The sequence below is a fragment of the Oxyura jamaicensis genome, chromosome 13 (genome assembly GCF_011077185.1).
Source record: "Oxyura jamaicensis isolate SHBP4307 breed ruddy duck chromosome 13, BPBGC_Ojam_1.0, whole genome shotgun sequence".
NCBI lineage: Eukaryota > Metazoa > Chordata > Aves > Anseriformes > Anatidae > Oxyura > Oxyura jamaicensis.
This window is the reverse complement of record NC_048905.1, coordinates 16,853,771-16,879,065: the sequence shown is the minus strand read 5'-3', so window position 1 is coordinate 16,879,065 and position 25,295 is coordinate 16,853,771. Positions and strand designations below refer to the sequence as shown.

Genomic DNA, 25,295 nt, shown 5'->3' with positions numbered 1-25,295 from the left:
AAATATCCAAAGGCATTTTCTCCAAGAACGATGGTGTATTAATTCTGATGGCTGGGTCAAATTTCAGCCTGGGTAATTGCTTTTTGCTAAGACGTAGTTAAACTTACTATTTCAATTTAAAGATGCTCCTCTGCAGTCTCTTGCTGGTGCTATACGCAGTTGGTGTATCCTTTCAAGCAATCCCCACTGTAGGGATCAGTATTTTAACAGGTTATTTGCATCCTGCTAGGATTCACCTGAGCCACTAAAATCACAAAGGCCTTATCTATCAGGAAAGGTCACCTTCATTTCCCCTGCCATGAATTTAGCCTTCACGTTGGCAGTATCTAAAATCATTTCTGGATCCATTATGCTGACTCAGACCAACAGGTACGAGAGATGCTACAGGTTTTTCTATTCAGATATGTCCCTGGTGTTAATTCGGGAATTGTCTCAGGGTAACAGCGCTGCAATCAACATTTGGGGAGTGCCCAGCCCGGTTTGCAGTCATGTTAACTAGCTGCCTTGTGGCAATCAGTCAATTAACTCAAGGTGAAGAAACAGTGAAGACAAGCCCACAGATAAAAGTAAACAATCTGTGCTGGAATCGTGGAGGAGAAAGTGAAATTCCATTTCCAGGGCTGTCAGAGAGGTTTAAGCAATCACTCAGGAGAAGAGTTTTCTTTTTTCCCTTTGTTTTTCTTTATTTTCTCCAGGCTAAGGGTTTCCATAGATCTTCTCATTGATCTGAAGTGGCCAGGGGCAGAAAAAGCCAATTTTGGCTGCATTATCCTGTCTCTCTTCCACTATAGCTTAACACAAAGAGAAATGCCACACACACCGGAACGAATCCCTGCCAAAGGCTTGCTGCAGAAAGGAAGATTCGAGGCTGGTGCTTCCAACGTGAACATCAAACGCTGCCGTGCTGGTGGGGCTGAGCTGGAGCCTCAGCTCCCAGAACTGGCTGAGGGAGAGACCTCAAAAAAAGCATTTATTTCCCCTTGCCACCTAGACTTCTTTTCCATTGTCTGATAGAGAATTTAAAAATATTTCCTATGTTAACCAAGGCACTGGGGTGGGCAGCCCTGCCAGGGAGCCAGCGGCTCTGCTGGTGCTGGAGACCCTGCACAAACTGGTTCATGGAACTGAATTTATTTTTATGAGATGAATGCAAACATTCTGTGGCGGAGGAGCAGTCATCTGCTGCCTTCCATCTCCCACCAAATCCTCCTGCCAGAGAGGATCTGGGGGCAGAGGATCCCAAACCCCTGCTGCTGACAGATGGCAGCCAGTCCCCCATGGAAAGAGGGGTTCGGGACCACTTCCTTCTGCATCACATATGCAGTGGAAGCTGGTACAAGAAGTAATTTTCACTTAGAAATCTCTCCTTGCTTGCACCCTTTTCAGAGGTTATCTGGTGAGCCTTTCTGTAGCTCTTCCCAGGCTCTGGCTCTGCACTCAAGTACCCCAGGTACACCTGGGCAACCACAGTGTCAGTTTTGCAATTAAAGCCCCTGACCTAGACTTTCCCATTTAACTTCCTGTAGGGGAACGAGTTTCTGTTCTTCCTTTAATGTGGCTGCCTGTCTTTCAAAGATCTTGGTTTTGTCTCAAAAGCCAGTTGGGGGCGGACTCTTCAAAGAGAGGCAAAGGAAAAATTGTCATGGGGAAAGTTAGCTAAACTTTAACTCAAAGACAAGTTTCTGCTTCAGTTTGGAACAAATATTGAGACCTGCTTTATTACAAAGCGACTCTGCCATACCACCTAGGGCTTAACACATACATAGTTAATTTCTTGGCCAAAAAACTGAATCCTGGGAAGAGAAAATATGTGTCATATTAAGTGAGAAGATCGTAAGTTACAAGGTAGAAGATTGGATTGTTTTCTGTCTTTATTTAATCACAGTAACTGCATTCATGCTGTAGACTGCAATACGAGGGGGCCATCCACATTTGGAAAGGAATGACTATAACAATACCAGACCAACCAGATCGAGAGACACTTCAGTAGAGAATTAAATTCAGACAGAACAAAACCTACAGCATGCTTTGCCCACTGAGCATTCACATGTACAGAAAGTGACTTTCAGACTCAGCCATACGTAAATGACACTGCCCAACTGATCCTTGCAGTTTGTGACTGAATTCTACTACAAAACATTCTTTGGCTGGTAAATTCACAGACACCAACATGATGGCTCAGCCCAGTTAAATGCTTGGGGCAGGAATCTGTAGAGGAGTTTTGCAGCATGGGAAAGCATGGGGTGCTGGTGTATGGAGAGATCACAGGAGCATCCAACAGGGTCCATCCTCAGGGGGCAGCTCTCTGCTGGAAAAGAACCCCGGTCTGTTCTGGAGTCATATTTAATGGCCTAAGTCTTGAGGATCTTGCTGATCCTTGAGAGCGAGGATGCCAGAAATGGGACTACCCAAGAATTGGAAACAAAAGAGGCATCTGATGGCAACACGAGAAGAAGAGTCTTGAGCTTTGGTCTTGCTGATGTAAGCTATACATCATTTGGCTGCACATATTCACGTAGCTTGAGATGAGAAATAGGCACTATGAGCTGGTTTTCTCAGCTTTGTTTGCTTTCACATTTAAATTAATGAATAAACTCTTGGGCACTAACTCTGGAAACACGAAACACACTCGTGAGATTATGTGCAGCCCAATAGTCATGGGACAAGAGGAATAAAAGGATTCACATTACGAATTTTATAATGACTTACTGTTCACTTATCTGAAAAATAGTTGGAGTCCTAATTAGCCAGCTTTTCAGTGCTTTAAGGTGCAGAGATTTCTATCTGCTGCACACCTTAAAATTTGCATTTTAATGGGCTACAGATATATATATCAGTAGCAGCCCCAATGGATGCTCTCATCACTGGTAATAATACAATACACAGCTTAGGAGACTAACCTGTCCACCATACAGTGAGTTTGATCAATAAAGAGCAAAAAGCGACCAAAGCAAGTCAAATCTAAATGTCACTGTACTGACATGCCTCTAAATAACAAAACCCAGGCTGCAGGTTAAGGTCAAAGCATATTAATGCCACGAACACACAAATGGTTCAGCTAATTGTGGTGGATATGGGGTTCATATTCACTTGTGGAATTGTAGGAGAAAGAGTTCAATACGAATGTGGGCTACTTACGGGTGGAGAGCAGATTTTGCATCCACCCGAAGTCCACCCAAATTCCTAAACATCATATTACAGTGTTTTGTTTTTTAAGAAACAAAGAGCCTGGGCTGTAAGTAAAAGAGCACATTATCCTGGTTTGTTTCCTTTTAATTCTAGACCTATAATAAAACTACTTACTGCTCGGGAGTTTTTTCCTTCAGCTTTTAGGAGAAAACCGAACCTCCCATGACCTGAGAGCAACATTACTCCTCTCTCAGTATAATTTGCACAACCGCAGCAGCAAAGGGAAGGAAAAATAATACAAATCTGTCAGAAGAACAAGCTAACGGCGAACAACCTTAACATGGTTTCCATAGGACCATTTTGTGGCTTGCCTAGGAGCACCACGAATAGCCCACAGCTGTTGGCCCACGCAGAACATAACCTATGGCAAACCAGTTTGGTGGTGTGTTCCCTATCACCGTTTCCATGCTATACTTTTTCTATACTATACCAAAGTACTATGGAGAGAGGCTTGAAAGAAAAGACAACAACAGAAAATACACAATGGAAAGAGTAAAAAAAGGCAGTTGGATTGTCTTTTCAAGAAGAAAATGTGAATATTGTCAACTCTACGTATGTTTCGTCGTTTGTGGCTACAGATAGCGCCCACATCCTAATTCCCTAAAAGCTTAATGGAAATAGAAATGATTTTCAGGAGGTGAGTTTCCTTCTTTTGGCAGAGAAATACAACTGGCACTCATGACATTGCAAACTGTTAATTTCTTTGTTTCCTTAAGCAAACATCAATATTTTGGAAATATAATTATTCAGAGTTTTACAAGCGCCAGTTTCACCACAAGAAGTGGTACTGCAGGCAGTTTGGCACTGACACGAGGAAAAGAGCAAGAAGGTGGCCACAGAAAAAGATGTGAAATGCTGCAATACTAGGTGACAGAGACCTTCTGACACAGAACAGGCTTCATCTCCAGATGATATATTCCCCTGATGAAAAGTACTAGGCAAAATGACATATTTTCCTCTTTAAACATCAAAAGAAATACTTAGCTTGGGAAGATAGGATTAAACACGGATTAAGTTCACTCTTGAAGTTGTCACTCCACCGCTGGAAGGGAGCTGAGCTTCCTGACAAGAAGCTTCTTAGACATATCTTCCAGTTTCAGCTGTGCCTAATTGCAGGCCCACCACTTCCATCTGCAAGAGGGAACCAGAGCTGCCCTCTCTCTTTGTAAGCCTGAGAAGATCAGCTGTAAGTAGCTGACACATTTGAATAACTGCAGGTGAGGAGTGCACTTAGAGCAAATCCAGAGCTATCCTGGAGCACGAAACTTCCAGTATTCCTAGCAAGCAAAGTCTCCAAAGGAAATCTGAACATTTCATGTTTTTCTGAGGCTCTGCAGTAAATGCTTGTAAATGCAAGGGCAAATAATTCAACGGCAGGACAACATAATAAAACTGCTAAAGCCTTTCAAATGATCTGGTATTCCTGGAAGTGTGAAGAACATCTGAAACTCCCAGCACTTCAAGGACTCTTCAATGGCAGAAAGTTGCCTTAGAGACAAGAATCAGCCCCAAAGAAAACAGCAGATGCACAACTTTATTTAGGGTTTTGATTAAGGCTGGCCAGAAAACAAAAAATCACTTCATAAACTTATTTCAAGGTCTCAGAATAGTTTTTCTAATTGGCATTATAATAAAAACAAGACATTTCAAGACAAGCGGGAGAAAAAAATAGACAAAAAAAATGGGAGCAAAATCCACTGTCAACCCGTGACTACAGCTTCGCTACAGTACAGGTCTCAGTTCAAGCACTGTGATCCACAAAGCATCAGCCCCATCAGCACAGCACACAGTTGTGCTTACTGTAATGGGAGCAGTGGGACAGAGTCCGAAGGACTCCTGTCAAAGGGACAATTACTCCATCAGAAGATTACTTTAATCACTTTAATCAAAAGTCCTACCACTTCTCATCAACAATTAGTAGCTTCTCTGAATATTCCCCACAGGAACTCACACGCTTCGCATTGACAAATCCATGACCATATGTTGCCGGATGCTAGTCTTTAAAACAGATCTCCTTGCAAATGCAACTTCCTTGATTTAAAACCCATTGACATTTTGCAGCAATCTTCCATCTTCTACAGCTAGGACAGTCCTTCGAATCTGGAACTGAGTCATGTTGGCAGCAGTGCGGAGCCACAGCAGTTGTGGAAGGAGCAGTGCCATCACTCTTGATAACGAGTGGGGTTCAGGGCTGTGCTGGCCACATCTCCTCTGTCAGTCCAGACCGCTTCTTTACCAACAACACTTGCTAATTACTCTTCTCTCAGTGCCAGTGTAGCACAGCCCCAAAACAAATCAAAGCCCCAAAACAAATCAAAGCCCCAAAACATGCTGCTAGCGAGAACTCAGAGGCAAAGGCTTGACTTTCAGTGATGGCATCAATCTTAACGCTTAGATGTTTGAGGAGCACAATGGAGGGGTGGATTCAGACACCACAACAGCTTATTCTTCAATACAGAAGGTTCCAACTTTTTAATAAAACACTATTAATTTTGTCTGAGTAGTTGTAATGCAACAAGTAAGGAGGCTTCCCTCATTAGCTAATAAGTGGGGTTTTTATTGCTCTGTGACCTAAAGTAGTAATAACTGTTAGATTACTCTGCTGGTCACGCTGCATGAGATCAAGAGTTTCATCTTTATTCTGGGGGGTTTTCACACTGCAAAGCCATGACTGTAAATGGGAAACCTCTGCATCCAGAGGGACAAGACAGTGACTGATCAGACTAAGGCTTTTGTACAAGGCCCCTAATTTTTCTCCAAGATCAATCCAGTGGAGGCCGAATCCAGAAGTCTCTAACAGACTTTTTTTTCCCTTAGGTCAGTCTCTTCTCACCACAGAGGTATTCGACTGATTTACTCAGCCCCTCAAACAACAACAAAATCCTCCTTGGAAAGCCTGAGCAGGTCTGTGCTGCTCTGAGGCAGATTTAATGGACTGCAAAGCCCTGGGCCAGCAGGCTGCAAAAACCTGCTCCGATATCTGCCTTGCGATTGCAAGCAAGCACCAGTGGGCCCCTGCATTCAAGTTGCTATTATTCCTGCTTCCAAATTAGGTTGAACCTTCAGAGAGTGCCACCTCCATCTTTTTCTTCTTCTGATCACAATTTAAAAAGACATCAAAGCATTAAAACCAGGCTGTTGAGGCTCCATACAGAAGTCCTGTTCATGACCAAGCCCAGGCCGTAGGCATCTGGGAACAAACTGGGCATGCTCTCCTAAGTGATCATGTTGTAAATCATTGCAAATTGCCAAGAAATAAAGGACAAACAGAAAAGCCTGAATTATCTGCTATAGCAAGAAGCTTTGTATACAAGGCTGATCATGAATTTTAAAGCTATTTCCTAGGCTGTGATTAGTTCTTGGTTGCCTCAACTTTCACCACTGAAGATGTACATTCAAAAACTAAAAACGATTTCTTGTTGTCTGGGAAAACTATAGACCACTTGAATTTAATTGCACCACTCTTAAGCGAAGCTTTGACTTGTATATCTCTCACCGAGAAAATTAAATGTTTTCATCATCTAGCCGTACTGAATAGTTAAGACTGCCAGTGTTACTCATTAAATACACAGATGCTTTAAAGTTTGATTAGGGAACCGTAACAAACAGCGCAAATTTCAGAAGCATATGGAAAATAAGGTAGCAAAGTTGAACGTACAAGAAGAGTTACTTAAGGACTAGGAGAATCTCTGAAAAACAAAATGAGAGCCTCTTGGAGGAAAAAAATACAAATATTAAACAATGCAGCAGTGTGTTCTAGATACAAGAGACAACTAAACTATTCTAAAATGTTATCAGGAGCACTGAGGTTTCATTAGTCTGAGTAGATGACTCTTGTTTTGCCTGTTTTCTGGAGCTGAACCATTCGAAGTGGTTCAGTGGTGCCTAGGGAAGGAGGTGGGGAACCACCGACCTGCTCCTGCAGCGGGGCCACCCACTGGTATCACACACCTGATAGACGGGATGGACTTTTTGCAGAAGAGATGCTGTTATCACGAAGTGCAGTTACTCTGTTCTTCCTGCACTATGGACATTCACAGGGCTGTGGTTGTCCTGACCTCAGAGAGTGCCCAGTATGCTGGCAGCTTTTAGGGTATTAAATTAAGGATTTAATATTTCTAGCTTCTAACTCATGGTCGCACCAAAGTCCACAGGGAGCAAAGCTTGTCTCAGCGTTAAAGAACATTTTAAACAACTAAGCCTAGCAGAGGCAGAGAGGATGGATCTGAACTCCCACCGATGACAAGCGTTACTGCCCAGGAGAAAAATACTGTCTTTGTCTGCCAATATTGACAATATCAGAAGTGAAAATATTCAGCATCAGCTCTCCCTAGCTCGTTCCTAAATCATAGGTATGGATCAAAAATTGTGAGTCTGACTTAAGATATTCAGTTCTGGGTTATTTGTCTTTTTGATTCAGAGACATCAGTAAATATTTACTTGTTTTGGAGCTGTTCCCAACACGAGGGTTGAAAAAATAATCTGAAGAATGGGTGTGTGTCTCTTAATTTTCTAAAAATTTAACAACTTGGATTTATGCAAATGTATAAGACTTGAGATAGTCACTCAATATCAGCCTGGATGCATCTGTGAAACACTCCTAACAGAGGTGATGATAACCATGATAGCAGCTGAGAGCCCTCCTAAGTCAATACAATTATTGAATGCTGAAGCTTTTAAGAATTTCTACTTTTCTCCTTCCTGTCACATTATTGATTGTCTTGCACAAATGCTTACTAAAATTTGGATGTGCACACAAAGTAAACCACCAGCAAAAGGAAAGTGAAAAAAAATAAAGCAGAGAGAGGAGAACAAGCAATATCATTATTTTCCTGTCCAGGGTGTCATTCTAATATTCTTCTTCTTTGCATATGATGAATTTAAAGGAAAGGAAAACAAACAAGATGTGACAACTTTTCCATTTTACTGGCTCTAGAAAGTCAACAAAACTGCAGTCCCCTGCACAAATAGCTGAACAGTTTGTATCACCAGCACCTGAGACACTCACTGTTATTGGATTTTGTTCTCTTAATACCACCCCTGACAAATGGAAACATCCATCCTATTTTAGCAAATAGGGAACAGACTGACTGGAATGAGGTAAAGATTTAATCTACAAATCCTAATGCAAGGCCTTTTCTATTAAATCATCCTTTCATAGGCTCCAGTCACTACATTTGTTTTGTAGGACTCTATGTACACTGCAGCCACCACATGGACTTCAGTCTTCCCTGGGTATTCCCAAGTATCTTTGAAGTGTGTATAAAAAAAAGTCAGTTTAGCCTATTTTGAGATTCAAATGCAGAAGTCTTTAACCTTAGGACACATCCTAAACCCTGCATAGGAGACCATAAGAGAATGAATTTTAATACCTAGAGCTGCGGTTATCTGCTCATCCTTGAGAGCTTGATTACAACTGTTCTTCCTATTTTTATCAGGTCTGTTCCTGGCCACAGGAACATCCCATAAAATTCCCGACGACCTGACTGTCAGATGCTGTGACAGGCCCATCAGGCAGTACCTGTGCCCTCTAGGCCAGCACACTGAGCTACTGCCTAAAGGCCACAAAACTCATACACGGGGGCCCACTGTGGAGATCCAGCTATTCCTTCCTTCCTATTTCACTGTTAGAGATTTAGGTAGGAAAGTAAGAGAATTAGAGGCAGTGAAAATCCCAGCTAGCTTTCAAATGTCCATTCATACTTCCCTCTAAAACAGACATCCTTCACTACCCTGGACCATTCGGATGAGGACTTCAAAATATAGAGCCAGATGGAGATAAGTAACTGTGTGATAGGGCTTTAGACAAGCTGTACTTGTCTTTAAAAGTCCTGAAGGACAAGTCCTGCTCCTCCCAGCCAACAACATGTGTGCATAGGAGGGACCCAGAAGCTGTGTCCTCTGGCAGCAGAGCCCCCTCAGCCAGACCCCTGCTCCTGGCCACAGGTGGTGGAAAATAGCTGATCCCTCTGAAATGAAAGACAACCACTCACCCACTTATATAGGGGTCTGGGGAACGTGGAACAAAGTCTGCAGTTCAGGATAACGGCCGCTGGTCTTCCAGTGAAGTAAGTGTGTTGTGCTACGTCTGTGGTCAGGCTGGGGTTTCACTTCAAAGCGGTTTTGCCTTGATACATCCCAGTGACATCAGACAACTCCTCCCTCCACCAATTTTATGAGGGTCTGTAAGCACACACGATATTCAATACAATTGCATAGAAATATGTGTGTATTACATTTTGCATTTACTGATGTGTCTTAAGGTGTGTCATTAACAACTCCCTTTTACCTGCCCTAAAACAGGAACAGAAATCCAATATAAAGAGCTGTGAGATCCAACTTTACATTCTGTGGGGACTTTTATGGGCTCAAATCCAAAACAAACTAATGAAAAAATGAACTGGAGAAAATTCTAAGAAACATAATCTGTGCTACTTCGGTTGAACCAGGAGAAATCCAGTGACCAGGGAATTGAGCTGACGCATTTGGTACCTCTTCACTACGCACATTTTGTTCAATGTTAACTGCTTAAAGTGCCCAAGGGACTTTTCAACCCCAGACTTCAGTAGAAGTAATATTTCAGCTTTTAAATCATATTAGAAACATAAATTATACATTATAAATATAGTATTTCTGACAATTTAGAACAAGTCCCAAACGGGGTGGGGATGACATTGCAGAGGCCGAGCAGAGCAGACTCCCGGGGCCTGCTCTGAATTGCCTCCGACTGACGGAGTGCCTTTGGAGCAGGCTGCACAGGCCTCTTCCTTAAAACAGCAAAAGTCAGCCTGACACACCTCAAAGTAAGGTGCACAAACATCACTTCTCAGGATTCACTGGATTAGCACAGCTGCTCACTATATAGAAAACCCCAGGACTCACCTGAACTCTTCTGCCACCAGAAATCCCTCCCTGGCTCTGTGTCTCCAACATCCCAGCACGGCTCACCACAGCTCTCTGGCCTGGGACAAAATCACGCCCAACCTTCATAGACTGCAAATTCTGCAGTGGATTTCAGTTCCAGCAAGAGGCCCCTATTTGCCATCCCCCCTTTATGAAGGAGGATGAGCAGCCTCACCCATTCCACCCCACAGCACCTGGCGGCCTTCAGCGCAGCTGCAGCTCCAGGTCCACCAAGCCAGAGCAGGAGCAATCGGAGGGACCCAGCTGTAAGAAAAGAATCTGAAAAACATGGCTCCAATTAGGCACATAAAAAAGGGGAAACTTGTTAGAACTTTTCTAGCTCGTTTGAGTAAACTTTGTAAGGGGAGCTGGGTTCTATAAGACCTCCAGATCTCACCAAGTAAATGCACATGCAGCAGTTTCAAAGTTCAGGACTGGTTGATGCTGAGCCTCTGCTCTATTACTGTATTTAACCTAAAATAAAATAAAGGAATATATATATATAAAAGAGTACTTCTAGCAGAAACTATGAGCTTTGCAGCTTTTGGAATCATCTGCACCAATCATCTTACTGGCTAAGAAACCCTTCAGCAAGAGCATTTTCCAAAGGAACAGCAAAAGCCTGTCTTGCGTTGGATTTATTTGTAGCTGGTACTGTGGAAGCTTGTTAGCGTTCCCTAGATTTAACTAAGAGAGACTGGAAGAGTCTTTCAGAATGATTGTTTTATTAACATGTGGAAATAAATCATTTAAAGCTAACAGCACAACATCTGTGTTACTGTATCAGGGAAATATGAGCTCTAGTGAAAATCAGTACGTGAATTATTCAAGTATCTGAAATGCATCTCCTGAATTTGATATATTCCACACAAAATACCGTTGATTTTTATCTGAAGATAAGATTTAGAGATGGAAACAACTTGCTGGTAGATTCTGTCAGTAAAGATCCTAGATAATAATGTTGGATGAGATTCTCCTGTTTAACCTTGCCATCTCCTCCCCAGGAGAGAAAATTATTCAGTAACAGAGGAAATCTCTGAGGTCTGTTTTGCTGTCTGTTTTTTGTAATTGGACATCAATACATGATGTAAACTATAAAAAGTAGATTTGAAAATTAAAACTAAGCATTCCTGAAATTATTCAGACCTCTGGCTTTCGAAGTACCAACGCAGAACCTGCGACCCAGCTGGAAACCTTTCAACCTCACTTTGCCTACTGAGTCTCACCACTGCAATGAGGAAAAAGAAAAGAAAAAAGCTGTGCTTTTTTTCCAGCCCTAAATCCTCATCAATTTGTTTCCTTTAATTACTTTCTCATAGCACTCCACTGGGTCAAGGACACCGGCACACTGCAGCATCTGGGATTCACGCTGAGTTTTCTGAAGAGAAAGAGTAAATGGAAGTAGGTGTTGACACTGCATAAAAAACATGGTATTTCTCAGCAATCCTAATGGGTTATTACACGGGAACAAATGAAAGGTAAACTTTGTTGTGTGAGAGCCTCCTGCCAGAAATAGGTACGGACAACGGAAATGGTTTAATTTAAAAAAAATACCATCTTGATACAAATTATAAAATCAAATAATGGACGAAATTGACTGAGGATGTAACCTGATATAATTTCAGCAGTCACGATGATGTATAGCAGAGGTGAATTTTGTCAGACATATTTTCTGTTAATGAAAGCCCACCCTTTGAACCCTCCCAGGAGCTGGCGAGAGCACTCCTAAATGCAGTGGCCCACCAGGAGGAGTTCAGCTTTCAGCATCATGAGCTCTAAGAGTCATCAGTCGTCAAGAGATGATGGGGATGTAATTAATTCAGCCCTGGGTGATGGTGGCATTCTCCAGCCAGTGCAGAGGGGAGGTTCATGGTAGCAGTATGTTGGCAAACTCCAACTTTCCAGCCTATTTTATATTAGGATATTGCCATCTTTTGGCAGCTAAAACCACAAACTGGTGTGAGCTGCTATCACCTGTTATTAGGGCTGGTTTTGAAGGGGGGGGGGTTATTTTAGTGCTAAGGACCTATGTAGGGCCTTGGTGAAACGACCCGTCCATCCCATCCATGGGTTTTGAGTTTTACAACTTATTGCACACAGAAATAAGACTATTAGATGACCTGACGGACAACCTATTAAAACAAAAAAAAAGACTATTGTACTTTTCACTCTTCCCCTTCTTCACCTCCCAGTCCCCATTTTATTTTTTAGGCTAGCTTTCCTTTATCGTCTTCCCAAAGGACCTTTCCTTTACTCAAAGCCGTACAGCAACACAGTGAAGAAAAACTGTCCTTGTCATTGTCACCTGCCCATGGTGTGTCTTTAATACAGCTCAGAGGACTTTCTGTCATTGACATATAGGAATTCATTTCATTCTCTGCTCTAGAAAAATGCTAGCAGGGCCACAGCCAGAGCAGGATTTGTTTGCCACTTTCTGTGCAGCTGCCTTTGAGGAAGAGGGGCTTTGCCATCCCCCCACTGCAAAGCAGAAAGAGTGAAGTGAACACCTGGGTAAGGAAATAGAACAAATGCCACTAGCTCCAGCTCACGCTTATTTCAATACCCAAGCAGGTTTATGTCTATTTTCTTGGATGCTCAAATTGTTCTTCCCCTATTCCTTTCTCCTTCCATGTGGAGCAGAGAGGAAATATTAAAAATGCTCAGTGAAGCATTTTTCTTGTGCCTGTTCACGTCTGGAAGCACCTATAACCCCAGGGCCGTGCTCGACCTTGCCACATCCGCATCCCAGTTACCTGAGAAACCAGACTGGGATGAGCACGAGAGATTCCAGGTGATGTCCCAGCCCTCACCAGAGCCTGGTCCCAAAACGGGGCCCCTTCCCCTTTCACACAGCAGAAGGTAACCCCGACCTTTTCTTTGTGTCCAGGCCACACCTACAGTCATTAGCAAACTTAGCAAAGTGGCAGTGATTTTGCAGTTGCAAGCACACTTAACATTTTATCTTAGCCCTTTTTTATCCTGTCCCTTCCAATAGTCATTAAATTTATTAAGTGGCTTCTACAAGTGACTCCTCTCACTTCTAAAAACGACCAGATCATCAGCACAGGACATATATCTAGGTTCAGTCTCTTTTCTTATCTTTTCTGACAAACCACTCTCCTTCACAGTTTTATCTATATAATTGATGAAGCACACATGACATAATTTACAGCCCTGTCTAGCAACCTTCTCCACCGCACAGCAGCCACTCCAGGATTGTTCTCTCTCAGCTCTGCAGTTCCAGCTATCCTATAAACTGTTTCTTTTCTTTCTGGCTATACAAAATCACAGTGGAATAATCAAGAACGGAGGTTTAACTAAGATTTCAAACAGAGGAAGAATGTGCCAAATGGTTAAAAAATAAATAAATTAATAATATTAAAAAGCTCCTGTTGCCAGAAATATCTGCATTGTTTGTGCACACAAAGGCACAGGTCAGCCCTTTGCGGTCAGCCCTTTGCATTCACGTAGGCGAAGGGAACTCAGGACTGGTACAAACACTAACACACAGGGCATGGAGGAAAAGGATGCTGTGCTCTCCTCCTTTTCTCTTGCTGCAGGGAAGATCTCGCATCTATTGCTCAGTTATTCAGAAAGCAGGAGCCGTGTCTCAAAAAGGAAGCCCTTCCTTCACATTCCCTAATAGCGGCATGCGACAGCCAAATGAACAATATCAATTCTGCCACAAAGGGTAGAATACAACAGCAGATAGAAAGTAGCTCCTGCATAACAGAAGGCATCATTATGGGGACAGCAAGCATGAAAGAGGGCCTTTATGTGGGCTGAGATAGATTACAAGATACCTACGAGCTGGGGGAAAATAGTACGAGAGAAAGCCTGTCCCAACAATTACAAGAAAAATACAAGGGCACGCATGCATGCAGAGAGAGGAAAAAACAGAGTGTCCTGCACGATGAAAAGGCTGGATCCGGCCCCTAATTCAGGTTGCTTTATGAAACCATTTTAATGCAGAGCTGCCACCCGAGCTTCTGATGTTCAGACCAGCAAGGCTCACTTTCACCCAGAAAAATAGCAGTGCCTGCCTCTGAGGAGCAGCACACAGCGCATAAAGCTTTCCCTTCCCTTCCCATTTCATTTAGATCATTTCAGCGGGAATGTTTTTCTGCCAGGGTAGGCAGGATCCTGGGAAGGGGAGATAAATCCTTTTAAGCACCGCGCGCCCCGTAGCTCCACAGCGGTGCGGTGGGGCAGTACCGCAGCCCGCAGGCTCCAAGGCTTCTGCCCAGCGCTGCCGGGGGGCGGCGGAGGAGCCCCCTGCCATTCCCTGAGCAGCCTGGTGAAGAAAGCCTCGTCTCACAGGGGAGGCCACCGCTTTGCTCCTGAAAATGGGAAAGCAGGTCCCTTTATCTTTGTTTTCCAAGGCTCTGCTGTGTCCTTCAGGCTGATTTTATAGGACTTGCAACACCCGTTGTTCCCTTCAGGCTACCCCCAACACCCTAACGTATCGCTGCAAGAATGCAACAAGCTGACAATCAGTTTTCCCTTTTTCCTTCCTTTTTTTTTTTTTTTTTTCCTTTTTTACAGTAGGTATTGCTTAGGAAAATTAGCCGGCAGTCAAAGGAGCATGACAGCTCAAAATAGCAGTCACCTGATTCACTTCTGACTTATGCTGGAAAACGCATTGTTCTTAGATAAAACAGCCCTTTTATTTTTAGAGCCGATGTATCAAATATGCATGGATGAGCAAATGCCTTTTCCATTGAGCGATTTCAAGCCCAGGGTCTGCCTCAGACACCACCACCTTCCTCATTAGACCCTGAGAGCAAGCTTTGAAATGAGGGGAGATGCTCCACATAAGAAGCCGGGGAAAGCTCAGGACGAAGAGCAGCAGTTGGTAGGAGGGAGTCGTGCACTCTAAGTGGTCGGGAGGGGCAACAATCAGAGAGACTAATTGTCATGAACTTCCTTCTCCCCCTGCATAAGAGCCCTATTTGGGAAACGCTTCCCTGACCACACCACGAAGCCTCTGGCGAACGAGCTCGTTATCCCAGTGCCACACTGGGCCGAGATTTGCCGCGTGTTACTTTTTAATAGGCAAGTGCTGACTATTTGCAAATAAGTAGTTAGCTGTAAGAATAAAGCTGGCTAGCCACAGTTATTTATTTATTTGTTTGTTTACTTCTCACTGAGAAGGATGAAGTGTTGTTCCTTGCTTCCCTGCAGCACCCAGGTTCCCAAACCCCGTGCCTCCTCCCCGCTCACCCCTTTCTGTATGCATCACTTCGTTGTGTGCCCCTACTGCTCCCCACCGGCTGCAACTCACCCCCACACGTCACTGCCTTCAAGCAGGGAGACACGGAGGGGAACAGGCCCGACTTCTGCTCGAGCCTCGTGCAGTCACCTACCTGCCCTACTCCACCAATTCTGGCCAAGCATAGGTTGAAGCCAAAGGAAAATGTTTCTTGGTCATCTCAGGGCGTTAGCTGGGTGTTTTAGGAGAGGGGAATCTTTTACTGTTCAATTTGATGGCATACTTAGAGCAAGTACCTAAGCAGTTGCCTGACAGTTTAAAAGCAGTGACTTGGTTTCCTCGCCATTTCTTAATCCATCTGCTTAACTTGTTTATCATCTGAATTCCGGATTGCCCTTTCAAGCCCTGCAGCAAAATGTGCATAATTGTGATGGATTTTTTTTTCCTTTCCCTTCCCTTTGTCAACAAATGCATAATCAAGTCTAGCGGACTAAAAACAAACAAACAAACAACAACACAGCAAACACACCAGAAATAAGCTAACAAGTTCTTCCAGCTATTTATCTAATTTGTATTGACAAGAAAACTCATGAATTCAATTTAAAAGAATAAGTAAGAGTCAGGAGCAAGGCATTTACATTCATATGTCTTTCTTGTTGAACATCAAAACAAGACCCCTGCAGCGCTGGTCACATGAAAAAGCCATTAAAGGATTTGGTACTGAAGTGGCAAATTTCAACTCAGTCATGATAAATGCGTTCAAGTTCCTTTGAACAAGATGAAGCAGAAGAGACCAGACTGATACGATAAGAGTGGTTCTCCTGATGTTTAAATGTTTACGGCACTGCATGCTCGGGACACTGATATTTATCTAAGGAGATTAAATATTATCCTGCACTCCTTAGCTCATCTTTGAAGTACTCAGATTAATAGGATGCGAACTTCAGCTATGCATTTTGGAAATGCACAGACCAGCAGAGATGCTTCTTGCACATCAACACATAGGAAATGGATGAGTGCATGGATATCAAATCTACTGCGGTTTGATTTCTGCCACTTAGAACTACAAATGAAGTCTGCAGACGCTGTCAATGCTTGGCAGCACCGAAGATCACGGCACTTTTTAAACTGTGCTCCTTCTGTCTGTGATGCTGAGCAAACTGGCTGACTTTTCCATGCCCTGGTTTACCCATGTGTAAAATCTGCATGATAAAACAGAGGTGTTTGGAAATTAATTGATGCCGATAAAGCCCTGAGTATCTTGAGTGAAAAGGGCTTCAAGAATGTGTAATAGGATCATTAAGCAAAATGCCAGCAGAGGTATTAAAAGCAGGGTCAAGTTTTTCGGGTTATGAGGAAAAGCAGAGGAGGCAGAGCAGAGAGACAGAGACCCCAGATGAGGATGGAAGCGGAGGAGAGGCCCTGAAGTGATCTGTCAGACAGCAGGAACAGAGACGGAACAAAGGTCTGAATGATTAAAGCTAATTAACAACTTGATAAAGAGACAAGTCTTTAAAAATGAAAGGATTATACTGTATTAGGGATGAATTGGACTGACGTTGGTCATCTAAGGAGAAAAACTGTAGCAGAGCCGCTGCACAGCAGCTTGCCACAGAGTTGGTGCTGGGGCTGGAGCGGGCAGGGATGGCCACGGAGCAGAGCCAGTGACCCCCAGGGGAGCGACGTTCCTGGTCCGTTTGCTTTCCCTTGAGACCTTTTGCAAACCAAGATGATGCTCAAAAATTTCCATTGGTTTTACGCTTACAGTTATGCCAGCAGCCTGGAAACCACAAGATCGAGATCCTTTCATTCTCCATTGCTCTGGAAGAATGCGAAATGAGAGGAGCGGGAAGGAAATGCTTCTGTGTACACTCACTGTCACCATCCTATTTGGTTCTGTAATCTCTGGGAGCAGATCTAGACAGTTTTCTGCAGGACTGTGCTTAGAGCTGCCTCGGGAGCTTTCCTTACATATTTCAGTGAATCGTGACATTAGAGATATTGTTTTGATTCCATCCATTTGCTCAAAAAAAAGGAAAAAAAAAGAGAAACAAGAAATCATATTAAATCTTTATCATGCCTATTCCACCGTTAAAAAGACAAAACTAGTGGTATAGAAGATCACCGGCTGCTTCAAAATGACAGGAAGAAAGCCAGCACACAAAGCACAATGCAAAGATCCTAAACTGAGCTTCGGTGTTAAACCATGGGAGAAAAGAGGAAAATGAGAACAGATTCCACTGTGGTAATATCGGATGAAAAGCAGAAAACAAAGATGATATCTTGTCCTACTCTGCAGGATGCATCTTGAAAGTCTTGTTCTTTTGTTTCTTATGCAGTGGCGGTCCATACACGTGCACACACGGGGAAATGAGGACACTTCGTTGCACGCCGAGCAGCAGGGGCTCTCACGGCCACAGTGCCTGAATCAGGCACTCAGACATCGAAGAGAGACGACGGAGCCCCTCACCTCCCTCCCTCTCCTACAAACCTCCATAGGATTTGCCTGGCCACGTAATTCCACCGGTTTGATAATTGCCCTCACAGGAGATACCACTGCAAAACTGCAATTGCTAAATAGGATAAATAGAATATTTGTAAAGAACGAAATCAATAGATCTTTGCTTTCCTTCAGTAACCTTCTTGATGCTTAGTAATTTTTAATGGCCTTTTTGTCAATATCCGTACAGAGAGAACACATTACCCAAAATAACATTAGGGGCATTTGTCACTACATTTTCTCCAGTGGGGGCTTGACCGTCCTTACCCAGTTCCCTGAGAAGGCCAACAGATGGGAAGCATTCAGCTGCTGGTAGTGTTGCCTCCCAGGGCAACATGGGCAAAACCACCGCGAAATACTGTGCCCAGTCTCTGGATCCACATTTCAGGACGAACGTGGAAATATTGGGAAGAAATTACAAGAAAGAGCCAGTGACTGACAAATAAAACCCACCTTATTTATGGGCAGGGTTCACTGAGATGAGCTCACCGAGCTGGCCTAAGGACAAACACACTAACAGCAAGCACACTCGCAGCTGGGGATGTTTGATATTAGGGAAAACGTGCCATTAAGGAAAAGGTGTCGTGACAATGAGTGGATGGGAGCTGGACGAACTCAGCTTCAAAAGAAGCACAGCTTCCCGGCACTAGCCTGCCTGAGGAGGGAGTGCTGCACCTGTATTTCACAACGATCCTGACAGTAGAGAGAATGCATGTGGGTGCTCGGCTTTTTGTCCTTGGGAAGCTGGGGAGAGTTGAAGTTACCTGTTCGTTTTTTTGAGAACTAAGCTAATTGGGTCACTGAAGTATTGAAACAGGTTATTCATGGAAATGCACCAAGGTTGCATGGGCTTAGGTTTCAAGTAGATGATCTAATGGCTCCCCCAGAAAACAATTAGAAGTAATTTCTCTCTCAGTTCTATGCAGAAATTGATCTGTTCCCATGCAGCAGCCAACCACGCCAAGCTTGACTGGCAGGTAAGTAGAAAATGATTTACGATGGGAAAACATGACACTAATTCTAAGCAAAACCTTGTCTATCATGATTCAAAGTTCTTACAGCTACATCTGAGCACGGCACTGGTAGCTTTCTCAAGGAGTTCAACTAGCTGTGCTCGTGCCACTGCTGCCTTGGTATCGATGCTGTGTTCAGATGTTGACATCATCATCACATTTCTAATAACAGCATAAATCCCTCCCGGCTGTGAATATCAGAGTCCTGTGGTCAGTTGGCTGTGCCCACTGCTTGTCCAGCATTTAGTGCTTGTCCACTGATTTAAGAACTTAGAAATACATGTTGAAAATCCTTGTTTGCCTTCAAATTAGAGGTGTTAACTTTCAGATAGAAAATCACAGGTCTGAGCCTGTAGCTTTTCTTGAAAATCATCTTGAAATTCTTGAAATCCTATGGGAGAGGGGGCCTTCACAGACCAAAGAAAGGAAGTTTACTGCTTGTTTGAATATGGGAGAAAGAACCCCGTGAAGCAGGAGGTTTATGTTCTTATGGATGTACAAGAACATAAATAATTTATTTAAAAAATTAGATGTTGTGGATTACTTGGCTTACAAATGCCTTTGTTTAGGACTCATGACTTCTATTAGTATTAATTACTTTTGTTGGGAACTTTAAATGTATAGCGGCCTTATAGCAAGGGCAATACCTATTAAGTTTAATTACTTTCTCCTTCAGCCTAAGCAATAAAGAAGCATGGCAGAGATCTGGTTATTAACTGAGCGTGGCATCCAAATGAAGACACAGTGCACAATAATTGTGTTTGTTGGGCCACAAGCTGGTGTTTCTCATTGGTCTCTCCTATTCCAGAAATGAGACAGGATGTAGGCAGACAATAAAGATTTTCTTCCCTTGACCTGCTTTGGACAAAATCGCATCCTCAGTCACATTTAAGGCCTCATCGCTTTCAGCAGAAAGCCCTTGCGCTGAAAGACAAACAAACAAACAACTTCCCTCCCTGCTTGCAGAGCGACCGTCACAAGCCAAGACTTCAAACACTCCAAGGACCTCTCCTGTATTTTGGCTGGTTGGTGATTTTAAACAAAAGAGGTATCTGCTAGATGCTAGCATGTTTCATATTTTTCAGCAGAATAATGATGTTTTCACTTGCTTTAACAATTTCTACCAGCATTTTTATAAAGCTACTGAAACTCACTCTGAGGGTGTTCTTTAGCAGAGAAAAAAAAAGATGTTTATGTGTTTTTGTTTCTGTGTGTGTATTTATAGCTTTGAAACTTGTTCAAGTTTCTCAAAAACTTTGGAATTCTCTGGAGCTGTCATCTTGCTAATGTAAAATCAAAATATGACAGGTAAAAAAAAACACACAGGTTTAAGAATTTGCATGAAATTAGTACAGCAGTGTGTGCTAATAAGCATCAAAATGTCTGACTACCCTTTTGCATTCACAGACACCCAGAACAATCAAAAAACTACAAGTACAAGCTTAAAATAGGAAGGAAATTCCAATTTGATTTTTTCTTAGTGGTTTTTGACTGAAGTATCAGCCAGGTGCTGATACAAAATGAGGTAAGATGTTGGACTCCATGTTATAGTCAGTGAATAGACAAATGTGGGTACTACTTACAAGTGTTGGTTTACATCGATAAAAACTCACTCACAAAAGGAGTCTATACCACTGACCCTGGAAGAAAAGACTATAACAACCTGCCTAAATCTCAAGTTAATGGGAAAAGAAACAACGCTGCAGCATAGCCACCCAGAGGACAGACTCCACAACTGCCTCCTGCTGCGCTGGAGCAGATGGACGAGAAACCAAAGTGCTGAGCAGCGTCCTGGCATCAGGACATTATGTGGGATGGAAGAAAGCTTACCCACAGAACAGCAGTAACTCATCCCCGCTTAGATTCCAGGGCTGAAGCAAACGTTAGCGAAGTGTAACACACAAAAATCGTTTCTGTCTGGGGAGATGCTACGGCGGCGGGCATCCTGTTGGGACCAGCCCCCTCTGTGCCAGGCTGTGCAGAACCTGCTGCCTCTCCTCTGTAGTCCTGGAGAAGATCAGACACATCCTGTGAGCTACAAGTGCAGAGGTAAGAAAGCAGAGTGAATGCAAGGAAAAAGTACGTGAGCAGGCAGAAGAGGATATCCAAAAAAATGAGACTAAAACGCTGATACAGAGAGGGGAAAACTACCTATGGTGTGCACCAGCACTGTGGATAAAGAATGAGCCAAATATTATTTTCAGGAGAGTCTTCCAAGACCAAAACCTAGGACAACACGTGCAGCCAAGAGCGTGCACACAACACTTGCTATCAGCACCCTTGGCCATGGAGGAAGCTGCTCCAGAACGGCGCAGGGTGGAGAGGAAATCTTTTGGAGCTGACAAAATAGCACGTAAAGGTAGGATGCAAGAAAACAACTGCGTGGCTGTTATCAAGTAAAAGTGAACCCAGAGAGGCAGGAAAGAAACAAGCAACTGGAAAAAGGCTTTAATTGCCAAACTGCCAAATTATGGTGATCTGACAGATTGTAACAACCGCTGCGGCGCAGGCTTACCGTCAGCATCAGACAGAACGTGGTAAGAGGATAATTTTATCGCAGAGGAAATCAGAGACACGCAGCAGCTAAAGGAAAAACAAGATGGTTTCAGACAATTGTGCGCCCATCATCATTAACTTTATTGACTTTGAAAAAGTCTGTGATAGTCTCAACAAAAACACTTCCAGAAGATAAAAGCCAAATATGGATTATCGCAGGAGATAGTGAGAAGAGCAAATCCTTATGGAGACCCTGACGGGCGTATAGGACTTGCAATAGCGACTGCAGCCAAGCAAAGCTTTTCTGGTGACATTGTGTTTGTTCATTAGAAAATCATTGCAAGAAGGAAACCAATAACCCAGGGCTTTGCAAACAAGGCAGTCTCCTTACTTTCTGCGTGCAACAGGCAGGCAGACACCAAACATCGATGATACAGGGGAGGACTGAAGAGAGGTGAAAAAAAATTCCCTGAAAAGAGTACAGCATGCACACAACTGTAGGAATGAGAACTAAACCCAAATGTTATTCAGAAGTCAGGGGGAAATTCTGAAAGGGTAATTCCCTTCCTGGTCTAGCAGCAGAAGAAATAAAACCAGGAATATCAGGGACAGGCAGAGACATGAGCCAGTTGGGTAGAGAGTGGACTAACAGACAACGTGTCCTTAACAATCAGCTGCTGGTCCCTTCTTTTTCATAACACGCTCAAAAACCACGGATATTTTTGCAGGGCACAAAAATTAACAACGTTAGAAATCCCGAGTGAAGCACATCAGAAACATCTGCGACCAAGGTGCACAGTACTTTTTCACTTAAGACAGAAGAATACCTTTGGCTTTAGGCATGATAGTCACTGAAATAATCACTGGGGGAAGAGATAAAATCATGCTGCAAGATGACATATTAGAAAAAGCACAGGTTATCAGAGGAGGATGAGGACGAGCTTGTACAGGTTATTTTCTGCTCTCCTTTGTGCCTGTGCTGCCCTCCTCTTCCTTGGAAAAAGCAGATGCCTTTCTACATTTTTTTCCTGGCACATTTGTCATTCACATGCAACGTATAATTTGTTTTTCTTCAGTCTTCCTGATAGCATCATCTTCCCAGGCCTCTTCCCCAGCAGTGAGCAACAATCAATGCTGATCCCCTCCTGCTATTTGTAAATCTCTACCTGAGAATATCTCAAATTACCATGATAATTTACTATTCTCAATTAAAATTATGGTATATTGAGACTGAGAGAGAAACAAAATGCTGCAGTAGCCCATCAGGGTACCAACAAACAACCCCCAGTGTAGATTTATGTGTGCTCGTATGTTAACAACAGTTTTCACACTGTTCTAAAGATGTTTGGGGGACTATTTGCCTAAATGTGACGTTATAAAATATCACATCCTTCTGTAAAGATGACTTGTAAGTTTACATAAAGCGTGTGGCAGAAGTCATTAATATGACATAAAAAGTTCTTTGGAAGAAATCAGTATTTTTGAAGTACAATTTTAAAATTATGTACTTCTGAGGAGCGTATCACAGCCCTCCACATCCAAGCACAACAAGAGGCTGTAAAACCTCACATTAATTTTCCAGTTCATAGACCTAAAAAGCCTGATGTGAGCTCCTGATCGGGAAAGGTGAGCCTTCCCAGTTTACCTTGGCTTGTCATCATCAACGGCATCATTAACCAAAGCAATACAGGGGCTAATTTATTTATATCAAGCCTCATCCACCCAACGCATCACTTACAGCGTCCCAGCCTGTTGTCCTCAGTTCGGGCGCGTGGAGGAAGCGGTTGAGGAGACCTCACCACAGCTCTGTCTGGAGATGGTGGACGTGTGTCGAGGCAGTGATGCCGTGCAGCAGGAACGGGCGGTGGCAGTGATGTGAGCGCATCTCACAGGTAGCGATGAGGCACAGCTGCCGGAGAAGGTTGTGTTATGAAAGAGGAGTCCAAAGGCTGAAAAGGTACAGCTTAGCCAGCGCGTCGGCACAACCTCACTCATATAGACTCCCTTAAACACAAAATATAAACACTCTCTTCCTATTCTTCCTCACTCTGTTTTATGCACATATTAAAAATATGCTTAATTTTTACCTCATCCGTTCCTTACCTAACGCAAATATTCTGCATCCTTTCATACAAGAAGAAGGGAACGTGCCAGTGTACTTTGGCAGGGCCATAATGGCTGCACCACAAGCTTGGACATTCATCTCTTGGAGGAAAAAAAGTAATAATAATTTCCCACTCTCCATCCATTTTCTCCCAGAAGTGATGAACATAGTGCAAGGGCAAGCTCCCATAGAAAACCTGAACCCGAAGTGGATTAAATACCAGTGCCAAGCTGAACGCTAGCACAAGCATTCAGGTTTGCTATGAAAATAACAGCAGTGCAGAGTGCTGCCCACAATGGTTTATGTTTCCAAAGCAAAATGGAAAAAAAATAAAAACAAAAACAAAAACAACCAAACAAAAAGCCCAAACCACCACCTGATCTTCAAAGGCTGCACGTTGCCTGGACTTGGGTGACTTGCCCTGCTGGTGACTGTCCCAGCCAGGGATCTTGCCTTGGTCTGTCCCGCATCGCACCACGTGCCTGATCCTTCCCTGACCATGTACTGGGCTCTTGTAAAACCCAGACTTTTCTGCTCCTTGTTTTCCTGTAGGTACTGCGAGAGAAATAATCCACAATTATGTTAAGATATTCACTTATCCTTCAGGCATGAAAGTGTTTCAGAAGCAACAGCAGCCTCTATGTTATTGAATTACTGCTTGTTGTCTTAAATTAAAGCCATACAATGTGATACAATATCCAATTACAATACTTATTCATTTCATTATGATCATGTGTTGCTGGCTTAGCTCTTGAAGAAAAACGTCTTTTTTAATACATTTTTGTGGCTAAGCTTGTAGTTCTAGCAAGACATGCATGTCTCCAGATATTGATTAACAAGTGTACAGCTTCTGGGGTGGTTGTCCCTGTGTTTTTATGAGATGTTACAACAACGATGACGTGCCCATTTGGGAAAGAGGAAAACTGCCAGGACATAAAAATAAAATAAAATCAAAAATCAAGAACCAAATTACCTAAGCAACGGACTGCTGAAGGGTGCAGTAGGAGAGCTCCCACACTCTTTTACAGCCCATGGGGTCTCTATAAGCTAAACATCTCCCCAGTGTGACATTCAGCTGCGGGTTCGGGGTTGGTTTCACTGCACGGCTGAAGCAGCTCCCGGTACTTGCTCTCTCCCCCCCTGCCCTGTGGCTTCCTGCTCCCACAGAGATGAGCATGCAGCAGCTCCCGGGGGACCACAGTTCACGACGTGGCAGATTAAAATTAATGGCTCTCTTCATTATGTGGGTGGGGATGAGCAGGAGGGCTGGGTTGCTTTTCGGTGTGTCAGCGTAATTCACTCCAGCAGCTCAGCGTTTTCAAAAACTGATGCTAGGGCAGACCTCTACAAGCATTTACGTGCCAGATTTGTACAGAGCTCACGCCTCTAAAACAATGACCCTTGAAAATTACGGAGGCTATATCCTAGCAACTCTCATCAGGGCACAGGCTCAAGACCCTGGTTTGCTTTTAAAAATTTGAGTCCATAGGTCAGTAGTAAAATGCCGTTACAAGCAGTGGCTGCTTGATGAGCATCAAGAGAAGCTGATGGGCTCTGCCCAGCCCCTTGTGGTCATGCCCTGATAGAAAAGCGCTGTCACCGTACCCTTAGCAGTATTTAAGACCCAGTGGCACCCTTCCACCAAAACCACGGCACTCCTGGGGCACAGCTCTGTGCTTCCTAAAGCACGGCCATCACCCCTCGGCACGTTGTGAGCCAAGAACGAGACTGACCCTGGAGGTCCGTGGATGTTTTCGTGTTCATTAACACATCTTTCTGGGCTCTGCAGCCAAGATGGGCCAAGAGTGGTTGGATCTTCCCACCCACCCAGCTTCTGCCCTCTCCTGTTTCACAGCTCGTCAGGCTCTGCAGCCAGCA

The 25,295-nt window shown here is 43.5% G+C and overlaps 1 long non-coding RNA gene across 1 annotated transcript in view; it reads right to left on the bottom strand.

The window, feature by feature from the left end:
- The window catches only part of LOC118173945, a 38,997-nt gene extending 15,763 nt beyond the window's left edge, over positions 1-23,234 (bottom strand). The window contains exons 1-2 of the long non-coding RNA XR_004754462.1: positions 21,333-23,234; positions 20,648-20,824 (exon numbers count right to left, since the gene is read on the bottom strand). This is a non-coding gene — a long non-coding RNA (uncharacterized LOC118173945). The remainder of the gene's footprint in view (positions 1-20,647; positions 20,825-21,332) is intronic.
- Between the last annotated feature and the right edge of the window lie 2,061 nt (positions 23,235-25,295).